At 33.4% G+C, this 24,704-nt stretch overlaps 1 long non-coding RNA gene across 1 annotated transcript; it reads left to right on the top strand.

Annotated features, from left to right (window-relative positions):
• Positions 1-5,051: 5,051 nt before the first annotated feature.
• LOC106558558 lies at positions 5,052-22,096 on the top strand. Its single transcript, XR_005356615.1, has 3 exons — positions 5,052-5,289; positions 5,715-5,780; positions 22,055-22,096. It is a non-coding gene; the product is annotated as an uncharacterized LOC106558558 (long non-coding RNA).
• Positions 22,097-24,704: the final 2,608 nt, after the last annotated feature.

The following is a 24,704-nucleotide window of genomic DNA, read 5'->3' as shown; positions in this document are numbered from 1 at the left end:
GAATTTTTGCTTTTCTTTAAACTAGGCCAAGTTGTAGAGACAAGAGGAAGAGTATTATTTTATTATGTACCGTCTTCTTGACAAGAAGTTGTGAATTTGATGGTACCTCTAATCCTGAGGAGCAATGTTCTTTTTGTCATGCTTCCTAGAAAGGAAATATAGAACAGACTTATGACAGCCAAATTATTGGTGCCTTGTTTTATCTAATGATAAGCCAATGGTAACAATCACATATAAAGATGATTAAAATTCTTCAAGTCACTTAAAAACCAGTTCTCTGGGTACTTCTATATCATTTGTGTCTGCTTATATTTCTGAAATACATATTTGTGTGGCTTAAGAACACAGACTTTGAGTTCTTCAAAGATTAATCATTTTACAGATAAGACATTTTATTAAGACTATTTCAGAATTTCTCTGATTATAAGATTACTTCTTGTTTGCTATAATCACATATAAGAAATATAGAAAAGTACAAAGAGAAAAGTAATGTTCCTCATATGGTTACTCTCAGAGACAGCTACTGTTAGAATTGTTACAGTTATTTCCAATATTGAATCTATAAATCTGAGTATATAGATTTATTTTCTCTTCAAAATATGACTTCACTATAACTACTATGTGGATTTTTTCCAAATATTAATTTTGTGCAATGTTTGAAATATTTTTATTTTCACCTATTAATTAATGATTGATTGTGTTTCTAAGACATTACATAACCTTGCTGATAGGTTTAGAGATTACAGAGAATTACTGCCTATGGATATGCAACAAATATTTTAACTTTCTGCTCTTTTTGTGCACTTAGATCATTTACATTGTATGTTCTCTTCATCTCATTTATATTATCATGAACAGCGCTAGAGTAATTTTATTTGTATTCAGTCTGAGTACATTTCAGATTACTTCATTAGGACAAATTAGTTAAAGTGGAATCACTGGGTAAACTGTGATGAAAATATTTCAAACATTTGATTCTATATTACCTAACCTACATTCAAGAAAACATGACAATTTATACTTCTGTTACATATGAAAGAGATATTTCACTCATTTCACATCACTCTTTCATACGATCTTATATAAGCAAAACTGAAATTTGCTTTAATTTGCATATTTTACAACTGCTGGTTAAGCTAAATATGTCTGAAATAGCTTTGGCTATTTTATGTACTTAATATTAAAAATATTTCTAATGGAATATGTAACTCTTGTATATTAATGTGTGAGAACTTTTATATGTAAAAGATAATGAATTTAATAACTAAACATGAATACTTTTTTCAGCTTGTTTTACGTTTTATGTTTACATATTTATATCATTTTATCAATCATCTTTCACAGTTATATTCTAAAAGAATATTCTCAATTTTAGTTTTTATTATCTAACTCCAGTTTTTTATAGATTTAATTCAACAGAGCATATTGATAATCAATACTTGTTTTGAAGATTATTAGAACTAAGTTTAAATTCTGTTTCTACTATTTTGATTTTTTTTGAAAATTAGAAATAGCAAAACAGTGGATCTATAGGTTTTTATATATAATTTTAAAGCAAATTATGTATACAAAGCTCTTGTGCCTCACAATTTAAGCACTAAGTTACTGATGTAATTTATGATGATGGTAATTTATATAACTTCTTTAAACTCCTGTGTTCATAATTTGTTTTATATCTCTTCTTTAATATTGAAAACAAATTTTTTCTGTTTGTTCTATCAATGTAATTGATGAATTAACAATTTAAAAATATTTTTATTATTACATCTCAGATATATACTTTGTATAGTTTTTATGAATATTTATTTAGTGTATTTTTAGATTATAATGTTTTCTTTAAGGATCTTAAAGTCTGTATTATTACTAATAAGAAGTTTGTATTTGTCCCATTTATTTATTTATTTATTTATTTATTTATTTTTAATGATTTTATTTATTTATTCACGAGAGACACAGAGAGACAGACAAAGACACAGGCAGAGGGAGAAGCAGGCTCCATGCAGGGAGCCCGACGTGGGACTCGATCCCAGGACCCTGGGATCACACTCTGAGCCAAAGACAGACACTTAACCTCTGAGTCACCCAGGCAACCCTGTATTTGTCCCTTTTAGAGGTTTTTTTTGGTTTGGTGTAGAATTCAGAATAATTTTTATGTAATAAATTAGTTTAAAAAATCTTTATTATGTACATTACATATAATTGTATATATTTATTAGTTTATCTTTTTCTTACTCGTAAAAAGACTTATTTCTGTATTTAAATAGTTTGTATAATATAAGACTTCCATTTTTATTAAAAAACAAAAAAATAATGCTCAGTATCTCTGGGGTTCCCATATCAGACTACATTTGAGGACAACATGAAAAGCACTATGCTAGACAAAGCACCCAAGAATTTGTGTTTTTCTGAGTTTTCTGGTTTATTGTGTGTATACTATTTTTGCAGACCTGAGGTCTGGAATAATTAAGTAGTTTCTCTTAGTGTTTTTTATTTACAATTTCTTGTTTATGGTGTGCCTGTATGTGTGGATGGACATTGTTGTGAGAAATTCTGTATCTTCTAATAATTTTTTTCCATACCAGGGGGACAAACAATAATTAATTGAATCTCTCTTTTTTTTTTTCTTTTGCCTTTGGGAAACTCAAAGTTAAGCATACAACTTAGTCATAGCAAGCTTCTTTCAATACTGCCTATGCGATCTATTTTTGTCCGACTTTGACTCTATACTTTCTCCTGTATGGATTCTCTCTTCACATACATAGTACACTGTTGCTCAACTTTAGCTATTTCTATAATTTATTCTTAAATATAAAAGTCTTCAAATTTTAACCAAGTCTATGAAGTTAGATTTTTTTCTGTTATTCCCCACCATATCCCCTATATCTTGAGCAGAACAGCGCCTGATGTTCTGATGGCACTCAGAATATATATGTTGAATGAATACATAAGACAATAAATTAGTGATTAGGAAATGACATATGAAGTTAATAAAAATACACAAAGATGATATCTTAAAAATCAATAACAGAAATTCAAATCACCTTGTACTATGTAGCTACTTTGTCCTCTCTGTTTCTGTTTCTAGAATTCTTACAAGTATGGTCAATTGTATTCATCTCTTTTCTCTTGGAACTATCAGGGATGAGGCTATATTATTCATGATTATTCAAAACAGTTTTTAATTATGTGTTTAAATAGTCCATTGAAATAGTCTTTACTCAAATTGCAGTTGCTCTAAGACTAATAATTTCCCCTTGAGCATTATCTTACTCATTGTTTATTTGTATATAAAATGACACAGGCTTATTTTAGCACAAAGTCAAACATTGCAGTGGAAATTTAGGATAAAATATTAGTTAAAGAAGCGCTGACAGTATAATTAATGTTGTCCTAACAAGCATAATCTGAGAGTAAACTAGTGACATTAAAAATTTAAGCTAGGACAGGAAGCATAAACTAGGATGAATCAGGGCAAACTGACATGTGAGGTCACCCTAGTCTAAAGTAGGCTACGGCCCTGAGATGTTACTTTTGGAGAAAAGCCCTTTTGGCTGTGTCCCCAGATCCCTGGGGTATAAATTAATGCTCCTCTGCATAAAGAGGCATTGGTGGAAACATTTGTGACTCTATTGTGACCATGGTGTTTCTAAAAATCAAAATGAAGTATTCTTCTGTTTTTCTAATTCACTCATGTTTGTCATTTAAGTTCAACATCTGGACTCAAGTCCTCCTGTTATAGGCACTTCTAAGAACTACATAGCACTGGATGGAGTTGAAATTTTATGCTTATTAATTATTTAATTAGCCTCTCCTATTTAAAATTTAGGTATCGCGAAGGAAGACACTATGGTTTTTTGTTCATTTATCTACCAGCTATTGTATTCCCTGTAGCCACTCTAGTCCCTGACACAATCGGTATTAAAAAATGTTTGACAAATAAGGAAGTGAATAAATGAACTCCTCATGTGTCACTCACTCTCATTACATGTGCTCTAGGAGACCTTCACTTGTAGGCCATTTAAAATGCTTTCTAATCCAATTTATTTTGTCATAGTCCCCAAGAATATATATACATGATATAAGTTTATTAATTGTGTTTTTTTTTCAGTTATTTAGAAGAAAAAATGAAATTGTAATGCCTTTTCCTATAGAAAAACATATGTGAGAAATTCATACAGTTCCTTATGGTAAACTATTATTGTATCATTATTTTAATCTAGGTAGCTGTGGTAAATGATATCATGGAACTAGTGGTCAGCAACAATGTCTTCTGATTTTGTTTGCTTTTGTTTCAAGTTTTTATTCAAATTCTAATTAGTTAACAAGTATAACATTAGTTTTAGGAGTAGAATCTAGTGATTCATCACTTACATATAACACTGAATCCTCATCACAATTGCCCTCCTCAATACCCATCATCCATTTAGCCAATCCCCTGCCCACCTCCTCTCTAGCAACCCTCAAATTGTTTTCTATGGTTAAAGGTCTCTTACGGTTTTCTTCTCTCTTTGTTTTTTTCTCTTCCCCTATGTTCATCTGTTTTGAATACTAAATTCCACATATGAGTGAAATCATATGGTATTTACCTTTCTCTGAGTGACTTAATTTGGCTATTGTTGATAATGCACCTATAAGCATCAGGGTGCATTTGTCTCTTCAAATCAATATTTTTATATCCTTTTGGTAAATACCTAGCAGTACATTTGCAGGGTCATAGGGGAGCTCTATTTTTAACTTTTTGAGGAATCTCCATACTGTTTTCCACATTGGCTGCACCAATTTGTGTTCCTACCAACAGTGTAAGAAGGTTCCTCTCTCAACATCCTCACCAACATATGTTGCTTCCCATGTTGTTAATTTTAGCCATTCTGACAGGTATAAGGTGATACTCCTTGTAGTTTTAATTTGCATTTCCCTGGTGATGGGTGTTGTTGAGCATTTTTTCATGTGTCTGTTAGCCATCTATATGTCTTCTTTGGAAAAATGTATATTCATATCTTCTGCCCATTTCTTAACTAGATTCTCTGATTCTTGGATGTTGAGTTTGATAAGTTTTTTTATAGATGTTGGATGCTTACTCCTTATCAGATATGTCATTTATAAATATCTTCTCTCATTCTAAACGTTGCCTTTTAGTTTTGTAGCAATGATGTCTTTAAACTGCTTCAAAAATATGCAGACTTGGATATAAGAAATGAACCAAGAAAGAACTATCTTCTTACTAAATTTTGACTTCTTACCACACATTCTGAATAAAGCTGAAGAAAGCTACCAGTGGAGAGCATATCTGTAAGCTCCAAAATAAATTAGAATCTAGTAATTTTCAGTGTATCACCTCATTGGTTCTAAGATATTTATAGTTAGAGGTTACTGGTTATTTATCATTTTTGAATTTCAACTTACCAAAAATTTGTAAAATGAAAACAAATATATAATCATAATAAAGTTAACCTGTATTAGGGTAAAAAATTGAAAAGTCTATCTAAAATGATAAAGAACTGTGCAAATGAATTATTGTTATTTGGCACTAGGTTTTATGTACACACACATATACACACAACCTGGTATCTTTAAAAAAAATGTTTGCAATATGTCTTTCTTTACAAATAGGTCTCTTAATTCCTACTACAGATAATGCTTCATTCCACCTGTGAAAGTAGTATTACAGGTCACAGACTAATTCAAGAGACTTTATTTTCTTTTAATTTTAACAGAGCAGCATCTGGTCTTCTGGCAGAAAATTCAAACTATTTTGTTGGCAGCTACAGGATTATCCCTTGGTGAGTCTGTTAATGGGATGTTTGAGTTTTTGTGCACTCTTAACCACCATTACCCTGTGGTATATATTCTTTCCAGGTATTTTCTATGTTGGCTACCCATTGGATTTTTTTAAATTAGTTTTACTACTGAAAAAAAACCCTAGGCAATCATATTTTTTACTTTTTTGATCTGCAATTTTTCTTCTGCAATTTTATACCTCCATTTCTTCTCATAATACTATTGAGCTTTTCCCTGTTGGTTATATTTCTTAAGTTTTCTTCTATAATATTTGTAATTTAACTGTATAATGCAATTCTCTGTGAAATTTTCAGAAAAAATATAATAAGAAAAATATTAAAGAAAGATAATGTAGGCTCTCATGGAGGATAATGTTCTAGATTATTATTGCTATTATCATACACATTAATTTCTTCTGTATCTAATAAAGACATGAAATTATTTTGTTAATAAAAGATCTTATGTGGAAGTACAATAAATTAATATGAGGAAAATAAATGAAAAACATGGAAAGTTCCTAAGCCTGAGTTGAGGCTTTTTAAGAAAAGGATATGTAAATAAAATTATGACTTTTCAGAGTCTTGCTGTGGGATCCAGTTCCACGTTTGGATGTTTTAGGCCTTTTATTGCAATTGTTAGTTGTCTTAATCACACTAATTGGACTGAACATATATGATTATGACTCATACATGAGAGCTAAATAAATGGAATAATATATATTATTACAGTAATAGTTTAAAAATCATTTAATAATAATAATAAATTTTTAAAAATTTTTATTTATTTATGATAGTCAGAGAGAGAGAGAGAGAGGCAGAGACACAGGCATTGGGAGAAGCAGGCTCCATGCACCGGGAGCCCGACGTGGGATTCGATCCCGCGTCTCCAGGATCGCGCCCTGGGCCAAAGGCAGGCGCCAAACCGCTGCGTAATAATAATAATAATAATAATAATAATAATAATAATAATAGAACATTCATTAAGTTGCAACAATCTGTAAGGAGATAATCCTTTATGTGTTTCTTGCATTTCTTTTCTTCTTGAAAGCAGAGGTTATTTGTCTTTTGGTTCTTCATTATCTTCAAAAACCAAAGTTTGCGTATGAAACAGCCTTGAAAAATAGATATTATGTGTCCCTCCTGAGTAAAGGACTGGCTTGCGTTTTGTCCAATGCACTAAAGATCTTGTCTTTCCATAGGAATCCATTGCTTGCAATCAGTTAAAAAATGCTGGAGTTTCTTATGCCTGAGTACTTTAAACTGTTAACACAAATATACTAGATGTGCAGCATCCACCAGACCTCACCATGTCACCTGATGAGACTTCACTGGAAAGAAAATAATGGCATGTGCCATGGGTAATTAAGTTGTCTCTGACCCAGGAGTTTCTTCTCTTACACCAACGTCCGTAAAACAGACAGGAAAATTTGTTATCTTGCAAGCACATTTACTTTCTGACCTTTCACAGTTTATGACACACCCTGTAAAGTAGGTTCTAATATTACACACATTTTTAAATGAGTAAACTAAGGCACCATAAGCTCAGGTAGCTTTCCCAAGTTCATACATAGAGCAAAGAGAAGAGCAAGAACTAGAATTCAAATCAAGACAAGTAGCTTTCAAATGTGTCACTACATTGCTGATCACATTTACTTCTATTTTCTCTAGTGGATCATGATTCTAGATAACCTGACTATATATATTTACTTAACAAATGATCGTGACTATGAGATGAATTTTGACCTGAAACTTCATTACATAGAAATCTTAAAATATTCTTCCCAAGGAATGACAAAGTTCAGTTTCCAACTATGTTTTCATAATTTTTTTTTAAATTAGTTCCACTCTTTCGGCCTCTTCTTGAACATCTTGCAACTAACTGATAATATCTACTCTTCAGTGATCCAATATTCAATATTATTAATTTTAAGGAAGATTTGGTGCCTTCTTCTAAATAATAACACCTTCTTGTTATTCCTTGTTTTCATAATTCTTTTCTCTGAAACACTTCCCTCCATTCTCAGAAAGTTCTCTTACTGCTGTACCACTTTCTACAGGGGACATGTATTGATTTTGCCTTCCCCACACTGGTTACCCTTTCTTTGTATAATTATCACCTTGACTTTCTGTGCATGTAATATGAATAAACCACACCCTTCCCTCCTCCTTCAGGATGGGGTATATATCATCCACAACTCACCAGTGAGACTTCCATATTGCCTTCCCCATAGTGACTGGTTCAAAAGAACAAGGGTGAACCAAGTTTCATTAAAGATAGTGAGCATCAATCTTGAGATTTTGCTTGAACTACTGGCAGAAAAGCAAAACTCTGGTTGAGTTTGCTAGACTTTGCGAGTAAGCCTGTGTCTGCCAGTGGCCATTTTGATGTTGAGGAAATTTTCTTCTTGAGAATAAAGATAACACAGATCAAAGCAGGACCAAGATATAGAAAGTAAAATTTTCTGAAAATAGTGTTTAAGGACCTGAATCTAGCTATGCTATGCTTTAACCTAGATATATCTCTGGACGTTTTAGTTTTGTCATACAATAATGCTCTCTCCACACGTTGTATTCTCCCTTAAGCCACTCTGATTTTGGAATATGGCTACTAACAACAATCTTCAAAATTTTTGTGCAATCCTATTTTCCTTTTTTCTAAAAATTATACATTTTCACTTGATTTATAATTTTTCTCACTTTATTTTATTGTTTTTTTTAAAGATTTTATTTATTTATTCATGAGAGACAGAGAGAAAAAGAGGCAGATACATAGGCCTCCCCACAAGGAAGGCTCCCTGAAAGGAGCCTGATGTGAGAATCGATCCCGGGATCACTCACATCCTGGGTCAAAGGCAGATGTTCAACCACTGAGCCACCCAGGCATCCCAATTTTTCTCACTTTAGAATATTATAGTTCTATGAATTTTTTGGCTTTGATTTTAAAATATTATGTCCTCTTGGAACAAGAAAACCAGCAGAATTTTTCTAAATATTAAATATTATGTCCTCTTGGAACAAGAAAACCAGCAGAATTTTTTTTAAGTATTTAATATTCAATCACAGGTTACAATAATATACAATATATCACAAATAAATAAATGATATAACAATAATTATGCAGGGCAGTAAACTGATGGAAGGGTAGTCCCTGTGTGAAATATGAATGAATGTGGTAAAATCCCACATTTATTCAGCATTTAACACATTGCTTTAAATAATAGTCTTGATCTTGCTGTTTTGAAAATATTAGATAAATTTATCGTATACTTAGTTTTGCATTAACAAACATGTTATGGTAACATATCAATATATTTGTTATAGGCTATTTCTTTTATTCAATTCCACAACAAAGATAAATATTATAATACTTCTCTACTTATCAATCCATTTTTTTTTTCCTGGTGACCAGAAGTACTCATGCAGGTGATGTGCTTCTCATTTATCCTGAAAAATTACCTTTCAAATTTGGATAGCATAGCATCCTTGGACACTTCAGAAAGTAGCAAAAAGTTTCAAAAAGACTGTATACTTTCCCTCTTTTGGCTTATAGGCCTATTCTGCAAGATTAATGAGAAAGACACTAAGACCTCAATTTGGCATCCAAGATAAATGAGCCAAGTATTTCAATGAAGTCCAGAATACAGATCTTTAGTTGCCTAGTCCAGCATAGCTGTAACTGCAAAACAAATAGAGAAATAGTTTGAAATTGGTAGATCAAATAGAAATATCTCCACCTAAGCATTAAATCTTTTGCATTTTATGTATATTATCATATCTTTAAGGTATGCAGCCTAGGACAGAGTCAGAGCTGTCATACTGTATTACATGGTAGAAAGTAAAAATGGAGAAGATTCATTGATTTATTGGATCTTCAAGTATAGGAAGTATACTGCAACATGCCAGGCACTGTTTGGGGATGAAGTCTCAGTGGTTAAAAAGTTCTGACTCTGTTTTGAAAGATAATCTTCTTTTATATTTTTCTACCTTTATTATATCAAATGGAAAAAAAGGTCTATTCTCCTATTCAATTATTCCTGGTATGTAAGCCTAACTCAAAGACCTAGTTAACTAGGAAATCAAAGGGACCCTATAGGGCCTTGGATGTTCACATTAATATGTTCTAGAGTAGAGTAAAACTATAAACAATAATGTATAATCTTGTCTGAGTACAAAATCATATCAGAAACAAACATAGATACGAATCCAAACGAGCATTTTCAGCTCTGGCGTCTGCCCAGGTGAGCGCACAGCTAATCTCTCTGATGACAGAATGTTTTACCCTAGCCTTTGAGGATTCAAGGCTGCTTTTTGAAGGTGGGGTGGAAGGCACAATTTTTCTGCTTACTACATGGATTGGAGCAGAGTATGCGTAAATAAAGCAACACAGTAAACCCCAACGTCAGTTTTCAAGTACAAACAAAGACTTGCTCCAATCTCAGGCACCCAACCTTCCAAATGGTGCCAGTTATGCTCACCCTCCCTGCTGTGCTCTGAGGAGAGGCACCACAGGGATCAAAATTAAAACGCTTAATTACTTTATGCTTCAAATGCAAACTATCTGTGGAAAACAGCAGGCCAATCTTTTCTTCCTATCCACTCAACAGAAGGCTCTTTGGTCCCTGGACAACTCCACTAATCATTTGTGTTTAAATACTTTTCAACCGTCTTGCATTCTCCCTACAAACATCTTTCCCCTCTCTTGGAAAGGCCTATACACTTGGTTACTGTTTAACCACTTATCTATTGAAGTAAATGCCTGAGAATTAAGGCTCCCCAGAGCTGACTGATGAGCTTTCACATAGAGTAAGTGTTGTAACACATCTGGAAATAAAGGCTAAGGGGAAAAGGAGGCTAGAATGAGTTTCCAAAGGCACTTCTTGGAATTTGCAGAATTGCCATTATAAAATGAAGTGTTTTCATTAGAAGCAAATTTCTATGTCATTAATAACATTAAAATCCTAAGGAAATCTTGATCTTCTAGCAAGAGAATGACATTGGGATAGATGTCTTAAAGGCTTAAAATACACCACTGATAACTATAGAAAATGACTGAGAAAACCCTCCAAATATTTTTATAGATTTTTTTAATTTGCATATTTCAATTGCTCCTTATTCTTTTATCTTGGTTTAAAGTTAGCACACTGTTTTCTGAGGATTTCAACATTTATTTTGTAAGTTCTTTTATACTTACAGCAATGATTTGAGTCAGGAAATAGCAATTATCTCAGTTTTGCAAATAAGAAGTTATCTTGGCCCTCAGTTGAGATCACACAATTAATTAGTGCAGAACTGAAACTAGAATGCAGATTTTTAAAGATCCTAGCCTAAGACTTTTTCATTAGAGTGTGTGGCTTCTTGTAAATTTATTTATATAGTCATTATAAGAATATATATTACGTGGGATCCCTGGGTGGCGCAGCGGTTTGGCGCCTGCCTTTGGCCCAGGGCGCGATCCTGGAGACCCGGGATCGAATCCCACATCGGGCTCCCGGTGCATGGAGCCTGCTTCTCCCTCTGCCTGTGTCTCTGCCTCTCTCTCTCTCTGTGACTATCATAAATAAATAAAAAATTAAAAAAAAAAAAGAATATATATTACGTGCAACATTTCCCCTTTTCCTGGGGCTTGGGGAAAGACTTAGTTAATCTGAAAAGAATCTTATGGGGAAGAAAATTTGCTAAGATTAGAAAAAAGTATATGTGTAAATTGAGACACATTAACCACATACCATAATCACCAATACAACATAGTATATATGTGGGATAAGTCCCTGGTAGTTGGAAAGGCAAGACAAAAATGGAATGATGAGGAAATGTGGGAGACAATGTACTCCTTCAAAACTCCTGAACTTAACTTTCTTTTCCAAATTATCTCTGATCGCTTAATTTGTGGTGCCAAGGGTCAACAAAAAAGCACCAAAGATCACAGCACAAAGGTGAAGTGATTCACCCTGCTTTTAAAATCTTAGTACAGAACTCGAAAATCTTCTAATTAAAGAACCAAGATAGGCATCCACTCGACCTTTACTTTGACATCTTTAAATTTAAAGCAATTCAACTCACTCCCACACTCAGGTTAATTTTTACTAGAAGAAATGATTTTGACAGTTTCAGAAAATCAGGCTAAGCTCATATAAGGAAAAAACAGTAAAATTTTCTTTTACTGATAGATATATCCTCCAAGATAAGATTTCCTGAATGCTCTTAAGACTTGCCAGGATGTGCCAGAGTACAGTGTGCAACCAGGGGTTCAGAATTAGACATGGACTCAGAAATATGTGTATAACCCATCACCACCAAAGCCTATCCATACTGTAAATTGTCCATATGATCTTGAGGAATACTCAAACATCTCTGAAATTTGGTTGCTTCTTCTATAAATTTAGGGATTTTGGATGTTGGTAGTGGGCCAAATGGTAGCCTCCCAAAATCTATGCTGATCCCCAGAATCTGTGAATAATACCTTATTTAGAAAAAGGGTCTCTTTGGATGTAATTTACTTAAGGATTTTGAGATGAGATCTCCCTGGCATATCTGGTTGGACTCTAAATCTAATGACAAGTATCCTTAGAAATACAGGGGAGAGACACACAATAGAGGAATGGATTGTGTGACAATGGAAAGAAAAACCAGAGTGATAGGGTTACAAGCCGAGGAACACCATAAGCTGGAAGAGGCAAGGAGTGGATTGTCCCTTAGAGCCTTTGGCAGGAGTAAAACCCTGCTGACATCTTGATGTTGAACTTCTGGTCCCCAGAACTATAAGAAAATAAATTTCTGTTCTTAGTCAATGGGTTTATGGTAATTTGCTACAATAACCACAGGGAACTAATATAACATTAAATGAGATAATTGCAAAGAATGTACTTAGCAAAAGAAAATGTACTTAGCATATGACCTAGAATACAAAATATTTTTGGTAAACGAAAGTTGTTATGCAAAGGCTAAAAATTAAATAGAACCTAGAACCACTGCCAAAGTATGTGTGCTCTTGGAGGTTTTCTCCTATTGAGCACTTTCTATGTGTCAACTATACTTTATATAGTTTCTCCATCTAACTATGACAAAAGTAGATATTATGACTTCATTTGATAGACAAGGAACCTAATACCCAGAAAAGTGAAATAGCTTGTCCAAGATCTTGTAAAAAGGAGGATATCAAGAGTGAAACTCAGTCCTGTCTATGGGAAAAGTGTTTACTGTCTTTTTTCCATGCTGCTTTTGCAATATACATTGTGCTGGAGTGGTGAGGGGATTTGAGGGAGATACTAAGCTAAGACCAGCAGTTCTGGGTAATAACTTACTGCTGGTGGCACAGTGGAAAAATCATGGAATGAAACAATAGAATAGATACTTGGAGGTGTAGATAAAAATGAGAGTTAGAAAGAGACCAAATTTTAATCATTAGTCTATGTTCAAACTATGTCATTCTGTTCTATGCTCAAACATTTCCTAAACTAATTAATATTATTGATTGGAGGCAGGAAATGGGTGTACATAAATTGTATAGGATGTTTCACCATTGTCCCAAACAGAATTCTAAGATGGCCCTCAAGATTCCTGTCCCTTGGTGTACTTGCCTGTTTATAGCCCACCCTGGACTATGGGTGGGAACTGTGAATATGTTGGGATGTCATCCCTGTGATCACTGCACTTTTTATGGCAAAGGGAAATGGATTTTGCAGATGTGATTAAGGCCCCAAATCTGTTAATTTTTAGTTCATCGATAGATTATCCTTGGTTGACCTAATTAATTAGATAAAAGACCTTAAATGAGCAACTAGGTCCTTTCTGATGTTAGAAAGAGATTGTCTTGCTTCTCTTGAAGAAGGAAACAGGTATGTTGTGAATTGCCTTTGGAAAGGCCACATGGCATGGGATTGCAGGTGGCCTCTATGAGCTGAAGTCACCCCAGCCAATAGTCAGCTATAAAACATGTACCTCAACCCTACAAGGAAAAAGGGATTAATTTTGCCAACAACCTGAATAAGTTTAGAAGTAAATCCCTTCCTAATTGAGTGTACTGATATGAATGTAGCTTTGTGAGCTTGAGCAGAGGACTCAGTTTAGCTGTGCCTGGACTCCTGACACATAGCAACAGTGAAAGAATAAATGTGTGTTCAAGATGGAAAAGTAATTTTTTGTAACACAGCAATAATAAACTGATATAGACACCTCTCAAAAATCATTTTTTTTTGGTTTAAATATATAATTTATATGAAAGAAAATCAGCGCTGTGCTACAAACTAGTCTAGTCCTTGCTGGATTTACTGATCATGCTGGACACTTCGGTTTTGTCACTCTCTGTTTTGTACTCAGAAAATGTTCATCCTCTGATTTTATACCCTCACTATACAACCTTCCACCCACTAAATATATTATTAACATCTTCAACTGTGAGCCATGAAATCTGAATCCCACCCTTATATACACTTATGTACACACATTCACAAACACAGGCACATGCATGAACACATGTATCTACCTGAGCACACAGAGAGATATACATGAACTCAATCCATTGTGCTGTGTCTGTACACGCACAGTACACACACAAACATACTGTCATTGCAGCCTGATAACATGTGCTATGTCTTTTTTTACCTGCGTGAAAGCCAAGTCAGTCCTTATTTTATTCCTGTTACTCTTTAGTACTTAAAACACACTTATGGCCGAATGTACTCCTGCAGTTGTATAGTAATGTACTTTTAACATTTTTATCACGTCATAAAATATCATAGTGATGGTACTTTAATGTTCAACTACTGCATTATTAATAGGAGAGGTTTTGCCTTTCCAGAAGCATCCTGAATTTGTTGTGATCCACAGTCATTATAGGCCAATAAATATGATGTAGGTCAGATTGGAAATGCAAAGAATTTGGTGAACTCTGAATATATTAGGTGCACTTTGAACCATTTACTGCCATAAATGGTTACCCTATCTTGCAGTAAAAATAACAGATTTATTGGCAAAGGTTGTAATTTGTTAATTTCATATTTTAATTCTCCAAACCCATAGCTGAATACAGGATGACATAGTTTGAGCATAGACTAATGATTAAAAGTTCATCATGTTAATGTGATCCAAATAGCTTTTTATGTCTCATATAGATTAATTTGTCAAAGGGGATCAAAAATCCTTATTTCTCTGTATGAAATTAATATTTTGATGTATTTTTATATAATGGGTTAAAGTGTCACTGAATAAAAATGAAAAATTAGTTTTGACTTGCAAATATATTTTAAACAAGCAATTCATAAAGTAATGAAACACAAATACATACATGATACAAATAAAAATAATACAAATAGACTTATAGTACAAAAACTTTCCTAATCAATACATCAAATACTATTTGGAAATGTTATTAACAAAAGCCCAAGTGTAAATAACTAAAAACATTCATTAATTTATTATCAATTTAGAAAATATTTTCAAAGTTTACAGTAATAGGCTTTGTCATGGAAATAATGAAATGAAATACATACCTTCAACCTATCTGAAAGTATGTACCAGTATATTCAAAAACCTGCAAAATACATATGTATCACTGATCCAGTTGTTCTAATTTTCACCTGTAATTATAATTTCCAGAAGACAATGTAGCACAGTTACAAAATCCCAAAAGCAAAAAAGGGTGTGACAATTCAATCCAATCAATTTATTTAAAAAATTAATGATAATAATCTATTTTACATGGGACATAATTCAATACATACTGTCATTCTAGACAAAGATAATTCATTGGTAATATATAGGTGAATGTATTTTTAAATATAAATACTCATAATGGGGACGCCTGGGTGGCTCAGCGGTTGGGCATATGCCTTCTGCCCAGGGTGTGATGCTGGAGACCCTGGATTAAGTCCCAGTTGGACTCCCTGCTTGGAGTTGCTTCTCTGTCTGCTTGTGTCTCTGCCTCTCTCTTTGTATTGTCTCTCATGAATAAATAAATAAAATATTTTTTAAAAATAAATAATAAAAATAAATAGATACTCATAATGACACTTTGCTACATGATTTTATGCTCAATTCAGTTCTACATTTTCCATTTTTAAAATTCATCTTCATTTTATCTAAGTATAAATGTAATACATGTTTTCTGTAGAAAACTGAATATACAGCTCCAAATAGAAAACAAAACAAAACAAAAAAAAAACCTCTTGATATTTTAATTCTAAATGACCTTTGCACTATGAAATTCATAAATACTTTTCTACTGATTTGAAAATATTTTCTTTTAAATTCTAGCATTGGGTATGTCATATCAAAAATGACACCTGGGTGTTTTAAAAAATATCCTATAGCCTCTGTAGGTAGAAACATTTTGAAATCCTGCTTCTTGGCCTGCTCAGGTAAATATTTGTCTAGAGAATAAATACAGGCATTTTTATCTATGATTTACTGACTCTTTTTCAAACTCTTCAAAGGATTATAGCTGTGGCTCATATTTCATAATAGATTGAATGTAGAATTTGATCTCATCTTTCTATTATCTCTAGAACCTTATCACATTTTAAATTTGAGGTGAGAGATTTTTTTTGTAATTTTAGTTTTTTTTCTAATTTCCCATATGTCATTATTATTAGACTTATAGGAAGAGAATTTGAGAATTATATTCAAAATTTACCTTGATCAATTAATCCTTGACAAAAGAGGCAAGGATATGCAATGGGAAAAAGACAGTCTCTTCAACAAACAGTGTTGGGAAAACTGGGCAGAAAAATGCAAAAGAATGAAACTGTACTACTTTCTTACCATACACAAAAATAAATGCCAAATGGATTAGGGACCTAAATGTGAGACTTGAGGCCATAAAAAATCTGGAAGAGAGCACAGGCAGTAATTTCTCTGACATCAGCTGTAGCAACATTTTTCTAGGCATGCCTCCTGAAGCAAGGGAAATAAAAGCAACAATAAACTATTGGGACTACATCAAAGTAAAAAACTGCACAGCAAAGGAAAACAATCAACAAAACAAAAGACAACCTACTGAATGGGAGAAGATATTTGCAAATGAAACATCTAATAAAGGGTTAGTATCCAAAATATATAAAAATTTTATAAAACTCAACACTCAAAAAACAACCAATTTTAAAAATGGGCAGAAGACATGAACAGGTATTTCTGCATGAAGACAAACAGGTGGCCAGTGTGTACATGAAAAGTTGCTCAACATCACTGATCATCAGGGAAATGCAAATCAAAACCACAATCAGATACCACCTCACTCCTGAAGAATGGCTAAAATAAAAAAAAAAAAAACAAGGAATAATTGTAACAAGGATGCGGAGAAAGGAGGAATGCTCTTGCACTGTTGGTGGGAATGCAAAGTGGAGCTGCCACTCTGGAAAACAGTATGGAAATTCCTCAAAAAACTAAAAATAGGGGATCCCTGGGTGGCGCAGCGGTTTAGCGCCTGCCTTTGGCCCAGGGCGCGATCCTGGAGACCCGGGATTGAATCCCACATCCGGCTCCCGGTGCATGGAGCCTGCTTCTCCCTCTGCCTATGTCTCTGCCTCTCTCTCTCTCTCTCTCTGTGACTATCATAAATAAATTAATTAATTAAAAAACAAAAAACTAAAAACTAAAAATAGAACTACTCTACGACTTAGTAATTGCACTCGTGGGTGTTTACCCAAAGAATATAAAAACCTAATTCAGAAGGCTATATGCACTCTTATGTCTATTTAAGCATTATTTACAAGAGCCAAATTATAGAAGCAGCCCAAATGCCCATTGATAATTGAATAAAGAGATATGATATATGTATGTATGTTTATGCATATGTATGTATATGTACATATGTATGTGTGTATGTATGTATACACTGATATATACAATGGTATATTATCTAGCCATAAAAAAGAATGAAATCTTGCCATTTGCAACGACATGGACATAACTAAAGTACAATGCTAAGAGAAATAAGTCAGTGAGAGAAAGAAAAATACCATATGATTTCATTCATATGTGGAATTAAGAAACAAAATAAATTAACAAAGGAAAAACAGAGTGAGAAAAATCCAAAAAATGGACTCTTAAATAGAGAACAAACTGATGGTTACCAGATGCGAAATGGGTGGGGAAATGGATGATTTAGGCGGTGCAGATTAAGAGTACACTTATCATGATGAGCACTGGGTAATGTATACAAGTATTGAATCGCTATAGTATACACCTGAAACTAACATAACACTGTATTTAATTATACTGGAATTATAATTAAAAACTCAATTAAAAAATTGACCTTGAGAGCTTTCCAGTGTGGAATTACTTCTCCCTTCCTACATCTTTTCTATTCCCTTCCTGGATTCTCTTTCTTCTTTTTCCTTCCCTCCCTCTTCCTTTTTTATGCATTCAACCAGTATGTATTCCACATATACCATGTGCAAAACACTGTGCTGGACACAAGGGATATAATTGTGAGCAAATAGCTTTGTTTCTGTCCTCCCAAAGCTTAGAATCAAGGAGTTGAAATACTTCAAATAAGTATTTACAATAAATCACGGTAAGTGATACAATAAAGAAATAACACAGGTTTAGGGAAATGCCCAGCAGCAACCCCTAACACAGTTGTGGGCAAGGAATATAGCTCAGGGAAAAGTTTCTAGATGAAGTGGCAATTAGTCTGAGACCTAATCATTAAATATTAGACAGGTAGTATCTCCACTCTACAAGAATGGAGGCAGTTATTTACCTACTTCAGTAGACTGTTGGACCCACCAAATGCCTGGCATACAGATGGTGTTTAATAAATATTTAATTAATGAATGCAGACATCTATCAATAAGTTAATAGTGTATTGGTGAAATACAATTTGATACCTCAGTTTTTAAATTAAACAATTAAAAAATAGCATGGATTTCAAGAAATATTAATACCCCCATATCTTCACTGCTAATCTTAGATTCCCTATTTTCTTTTTATTTTTTTTAAGATTTTATTTATTCATGAGAGACACACACAGAGAGAGAGAGAGAGGGGCAGAGACATAGGCAGAGGGAGAAGCAGGCTCCATGCATGGAGCCTGATGTGGGACTCGAGCCCAGGACTCCCGGATCACGTGCTGAGCCAAAGGCAGGTGCTCAACTGCTGAGCCACCCAGACATCCTGCTATTTTCATTTTGTATACTTGTTATGTTTCTACTCTTTCTGTTCATTTTCAATGTTTTGGCTCTATTAGTCAAATCAGTATACATTTGATTTTAATCTTCTGCCAATATAATTTATCAAAGCTCCAATACCTATTCAGAGTTTAATGACTTAATTTTGGGTATAATCTTATACAACAATATGAATTTGTAAATCTTCTGAGTTAATTTTTGCCCTTTACTTTTGTTCATAGGGCAATTAGTCCAATAAAAGTCAGCAAAAAGATACAAGGAAACTGCCAAAATGTGTGGAGTATTAAATAATACCTTGGGTATTGTTTTTAAAAACCTGAGTATTAAGTTCTGCATGCATATGGAATGTACACAAATTTATGCTGCTTTCAGTAGAGACCATTTAATTAAAGAAGAATGAAAATAATTTAAAAACTTATTCAAAATTCATTTGGTAATGTGGGGATATAATACACATTAAGTCACTAGACTCATAAATTCATAAATAAAGGAAGTAAGTTAGAAAATAGCCGTGCTAATTTGATATAAAACACTGAGTCAACGGGGCATCTACAAATGTCATTCAAAGTAGGAATATAGTTAAGAAAATGAGCTTTAAGATCTCATTAGGAACTGAGCCCAACAAAATCTCATAAGTTTTTAGTGCTTAGGGTGAGTATTGGAAATTTATTTATATTAGTTCAAATTGGTCTTGAGTATCTCATTTTCTTGTTATTACATATTCCCAATTATCTGAGTATTTAAATGCAGGAAAAGGAACAATAAAGCATGCTAAAGGTGGAATTGGTCATAATTACATAAATACTATCATACATTGTTTTTGGAAACCAAATAAGTTTTGAGAATCTCAGAGGCAAAACTCTACAGTGTATATCAAAATTTGAAGAAGAGGAAATTTAATTTAGTTTCCTCCAAAACCAAGCCTGATTTCTCAAGAGAAACAAATTTATTTTTCAAAATACCAAATATGGCGCACGCACACGCGCACACACACACACACACACACCTATACAAAATAAATGGGACATCATATTTTAGAAAATCAAAATATGTCCTAAATTATACTTTCGTTTTAACAAATTGTTTGATCACAGTAGGACTTTTCAGGAAGGGATTTATGGTGAACTTGTGAAGTTTACCAGTTCTAATTTTTGTGCTATTGTAATTTAAATGGATACTGAACTGTAATAGCTCAATTTAGAGAACATGAGTTTTCTAACTACCTTACCTGAAAATAGTGTATTAAATACAAGGCAGAAATATTCAAATAAATCAGTGTTCCTAATACTCTTATTTGTATCATTTGGTAAAATTCACAGGATGTGGTACCCTGAATAGAAATGCAAAAAGAATGGAAAGATACATAGAGGCATATTACAATCTATTAAAAATTTTGTTTTACGAAAAAAATGTACAACTTTAAATATACTTTTCACTTGTAGAGAAGAGTGTATAGTGTAGAAGAAACAAATGAGAAGAGGAGGTAAAGAAAACAGGTATTGGGAGGCTATATTGGGGTAATACCCTAGATTATTTGTTATCAAATATATTTTCAGAGATTCTCTCGCAAAGAAGTCAGAAACAGGGTTCTATGCTCTAAATGAAAGGATTTTTCCAATATAATATTTTGGAATCCTAGTACAGCCGTCATAGAACAAGGGATAGTTAAGTAATCCATGGTTTAGAATATGTACACTGATGTGTACAGAAGGGAAGGACAGGAGGAAGCAAGATTAGAAATTTGAATTGATCTGACACCATGTGGTCCAATTATCCCTACATGAGAAGGGCAAGGGAAATACAGCTTTTGGGTTTTGCTTGGATGGAGGAGTAGCAAACTAAGGCAATTTCAGTTTAAAATTTTGCTCAATTGTAAAAAAAAAATACAGTGTGTTATTTTGGTAATTTATTATTTAAATGGTGGTATATTTGTTTCATTTAATAATATTAAAAAGCAACTTTCTGTACATAGATTAAAACCTTGAACTTGAAGACTGAGGAAGTTGGTTTTCAAATGAAGCTCAATTTATGAAAAATGTTCTTAAAAATATTCCTGGGTTTTAATTTATGAATGTCATATTTTTTTTCTGTGGATCTCAATTCTTCAAGCTCATTCCAGTTTTTCATTTAAAAATCTTACACATTTAATTAGTGACTGTATGTTGAAATTTTAGATGATACTAATATGTAGTTTATATATACTTTATATTTATATATATATACTTTAGACTTAATATCCAATAAATAATAGAAAAATTGCCAAAAACCCATCATTTGGAATATCAGTTGGTGATTCTGAGGGAATTAAAACTGAGTATATTGAATATTGTCATTTAGCTATATTGGTGAGATTGTGTAGAATTTTGGGGGCATAGATTTATTTTTTAATTTTTGGAGGGACATGGGTTTATAATAAACCGAGTTATGTATTCTACTTTTATATAACAATTTATGTCAAATAACTAAAAAAATTATTGGAGTAATGCTTATTTATTTATTTATTTATTTATTAAGATTTTATTGATTCATGAGAGACAGAGAGAGGCAAAGACATAGGCAGAGGGAGAAGCAGGCTCCCTCGGGGAGCCTGGTATGGGACGTGATCTCAGGACCTTGGGATCACAACTTGAGCTAAAGGCAGAGACTCAACTACTGAGCCACCCAGGGGCCCCTGGAGTAATGCTTTAAAAGAAATGATAGCTTTCTGTCTAGTCAATTTTTCCTCCAGAAAGAATGATAAAGTTACTAGATTACAGAAATAGAGCTACAACATTTAGCTAATTAGACAATGTTAAAAATCTGCTTCTGGGATCCCTGGGTGGCGCAGCGGTTTGGCGCCTGCCTTGGGCCCAGGGCGCGATCCTGGAGACCTAGGATCGAATCCCACGTCAGGCTCCCAGTGCATGGAGCCTGCTTCTCTCTCTGCCTGTGTCTCTGCCTCTCTCTCTCTCTCTGTGTGACTATCATAAATAAAAAATAAAAAAAAATTTTTTTAAAAAACTGCTTCTAAATAATGATTCAGTAATATAGATGAGGAAATACAAATGCCAGTTTTACTATTTAGGAAACAACCTTAAATCTTGAAATTACACATTTTAGCTACTTCTCTATTATCACTGAATTTAAAATTATATGAATTGTCTTTTACAGATGCCTTGATTTGATAGCATCACAAAAGCATGCATCTATAAGGCAAGTTTACACATTACCTTTTCTAGTGCCTAAGGATTATAGCATGCTCTAGTAAACATTAGGAACTCCCTCCTCTGGATATAGTGCCTCGTTCTATATTCAACATGTTGTCTGGAATGCATAATCCTCCCCATCTTGCAGGTCAGAGCAACCTTCTATAAAAGTCTACCCGAAACAATTATTCTGGGAGTTAAGTTGACTTTGCAGAGTTACCTAAACAAAGTTCTCTTTTGGAGGTTCTGTGTTATTATTTTCTTAAACAGATGGAGTTTTGACTTACATTTCTATTCCTTATGATGCCCTGTCCAAACAAAACCCTTTTAAATATGTGCAGACTGGAAAGTGACTACTTTTTTATGTCTTACCTCTTGAACCGAATTCCAAATTCTGAAAGAAATCTCTTGCCTGGACCTGAGAGGGAATTCCTCAGTAACTGTTGGCCATTTATAGTTAATTTTGTCATTCTTCATATTAGATTCAAGCTCTTCTATGCAATTATCCAATCAATTTTAATGCATAGAGATTTCTAGATAGACATTCATAGGTGAAATCTAGAGCTTCAAAATCACACTTTATCAAAATGTACTGATTAAAAATACCTCTTTGCCTTTTTTTTTTTTTAATCTCCAGAAGGAGATGCCAATCAATTGGAAAGATCAAAGAACAGGAGCAATAATATTTTTTTTTAAAAGAGATTCTGATAATCTTGAAATGCTAGTTTATGGTTTAACATTATATTTTAAAAATAAAGGAAGGATATAACTGAAACTAATATTGCACTGTATATTAACTAACTGGAATTTAAGTAACAACTTAAAAAATAAATTTATGATGAGAAAAGAAAATTTTAAGGATGGCAAAAGTCAAATTCTCAAAAATAATACTTTAAGATCTAATGAATATCAGAACCAGAAAAGTTATATATAATGAGAATGTACAAAATGGCCTGGATCACAGTTGAAAATGCAAAAGTTCATATTTATTAAATGTGTGCCATGTGTATTACCTTTACAAACCTAACAAGAATGCTTCAGGAAAAAAAAAAAAAGAATGCCTCAGAATATTTTTGTCCTTATTTTACCCACGTAGAAACAAAGGTTCAAAAAAAAATCAAAGGATTTGCCCAGTAACTCAACTATTAGGTGACAGAGAAAAGATTCCAGCGAAAAGATTCATGGAGATTTCTGCCCAACTCAACAACTTTAGAGACATAGGAAATGGTGTGGAAAAATAACTCCCACCCCTACTGACTCTACTGCCCCATTTTAGAGGTAAAGAAATTAAGGAATACAAAAGGTGAGGCCAGGATTCTCATTTCTGTATAGCTCCAAATACTGTGTTTCCCACCATGTCATACTACATGATAAAAGCATACTTATTTTTTATTAAAATATTCAAGAGTAGATAATAATTTTTCAGTTTTGGCAGTGGAAAGAAAACCCATATTTGGAAATTTGAAGGGTATAAATTATCCAATGAAGCTGGTGGTTTCTATAGCTATTTGAAATTATGAAACAGTAGTTTAGAACTCAGTAAGAAATGCAAAAGATTAACATGCAATTGCATACATCCCTCTGCCGATGGCTTTTTGTTGTTGTTGTATCAAAGGACCATGGTCAAGCGTTTTGACACAAATCATCTGAGTAAAATGGTTCCTAACAGTTCTTTATATTAAAGAAATATGGGGTGCCTGGGTGGCTCAGTCAGTTAAGTGTCCAACTCTTAATGTCAGCTCAGGTCATGCATGATCTCGGGGTTGTGAGGTCAAGCCCCACTACAGGCTCCACTTAGTGTGAACTCTGCTTGAGATTTTCTCTTTCCCTCTCCCTCTATCCCCACTTAGGCTCTCTCTTCTTCTCTCTCTCTCTCTCTCAATAGATAAAATCTTGAAGGAAAAAAAAAGACAAAGTGAACAAACTATTACGTTGAAGAAAATTATAATGTTGAGAAAAATTTCAAAGGGGATGATAACAGTAAAATTTAATATCAGCTATTCTATGTGTAATCTAGAGATCAGACTTCAGGTCCTCCAAATTTCCAGGCCACACTGTTTGGAGAAGACTATGAATCTCCTAATGCTGTGTCCTAGGTTTTCCCTCTCACTTTCTTCTTTTTTTCATACTTGAGGTAAGATATGGAAGATAATACTAACAGTGGCTTACATATACAGTGTTTTGTTTTTGGTGGTAGTGGTTTGCTTTCGTTAATTTTTAATTAAAATTTTATTTTTTAGAGAAATTTAAGGTTCAGAGCAAAATTAAGCCCATTTTTTAAGTATAGTGTATTGCTACCCCATCTCATTTCATTCTAAAAGCAATCTCCTGTGAGGTAGGTAGTCTAGACCTCTCAATGGAAAACCATGGTTTACACAGAGTGTTAGCCACCTAAATTCATGGAGCTCTTAAGTGCTTAAGGCAGTAGTGTTTTTAAATGCTTAACAACTGGCTCTCGGGTGAAAAAAAGAGCCCTAATCTGTACCTGTTGATTTCAGTGGTGTAAATATTTCTATCATGGCCGATTTCAGGCTACCACTGTTATGTCATTATATATGGACTAGGGAAGAACAACTCTTAGTCCACTCTTATGAGCCAGGACGAGCAGGCTCCAG

Source organism: Canis lupus, chromosome 3 (genome assembly GCF_011100685.1).
Source record: "Canis lupus familiaris isolate Mischka breed German Shepherd chromosome 3, alternate assembly UU_Cfam_GSD_1.0, whole genome shotgun sequence".
NCBI classification, from domain to species: Eukaryota; Metazoa; Chordata; class Mammalia; order Carnivora; family Canidae; genus Canis; species Canis lupus.
This window is presented reverse-complemented; position numbering and strand designations above follow the sequence as displayed.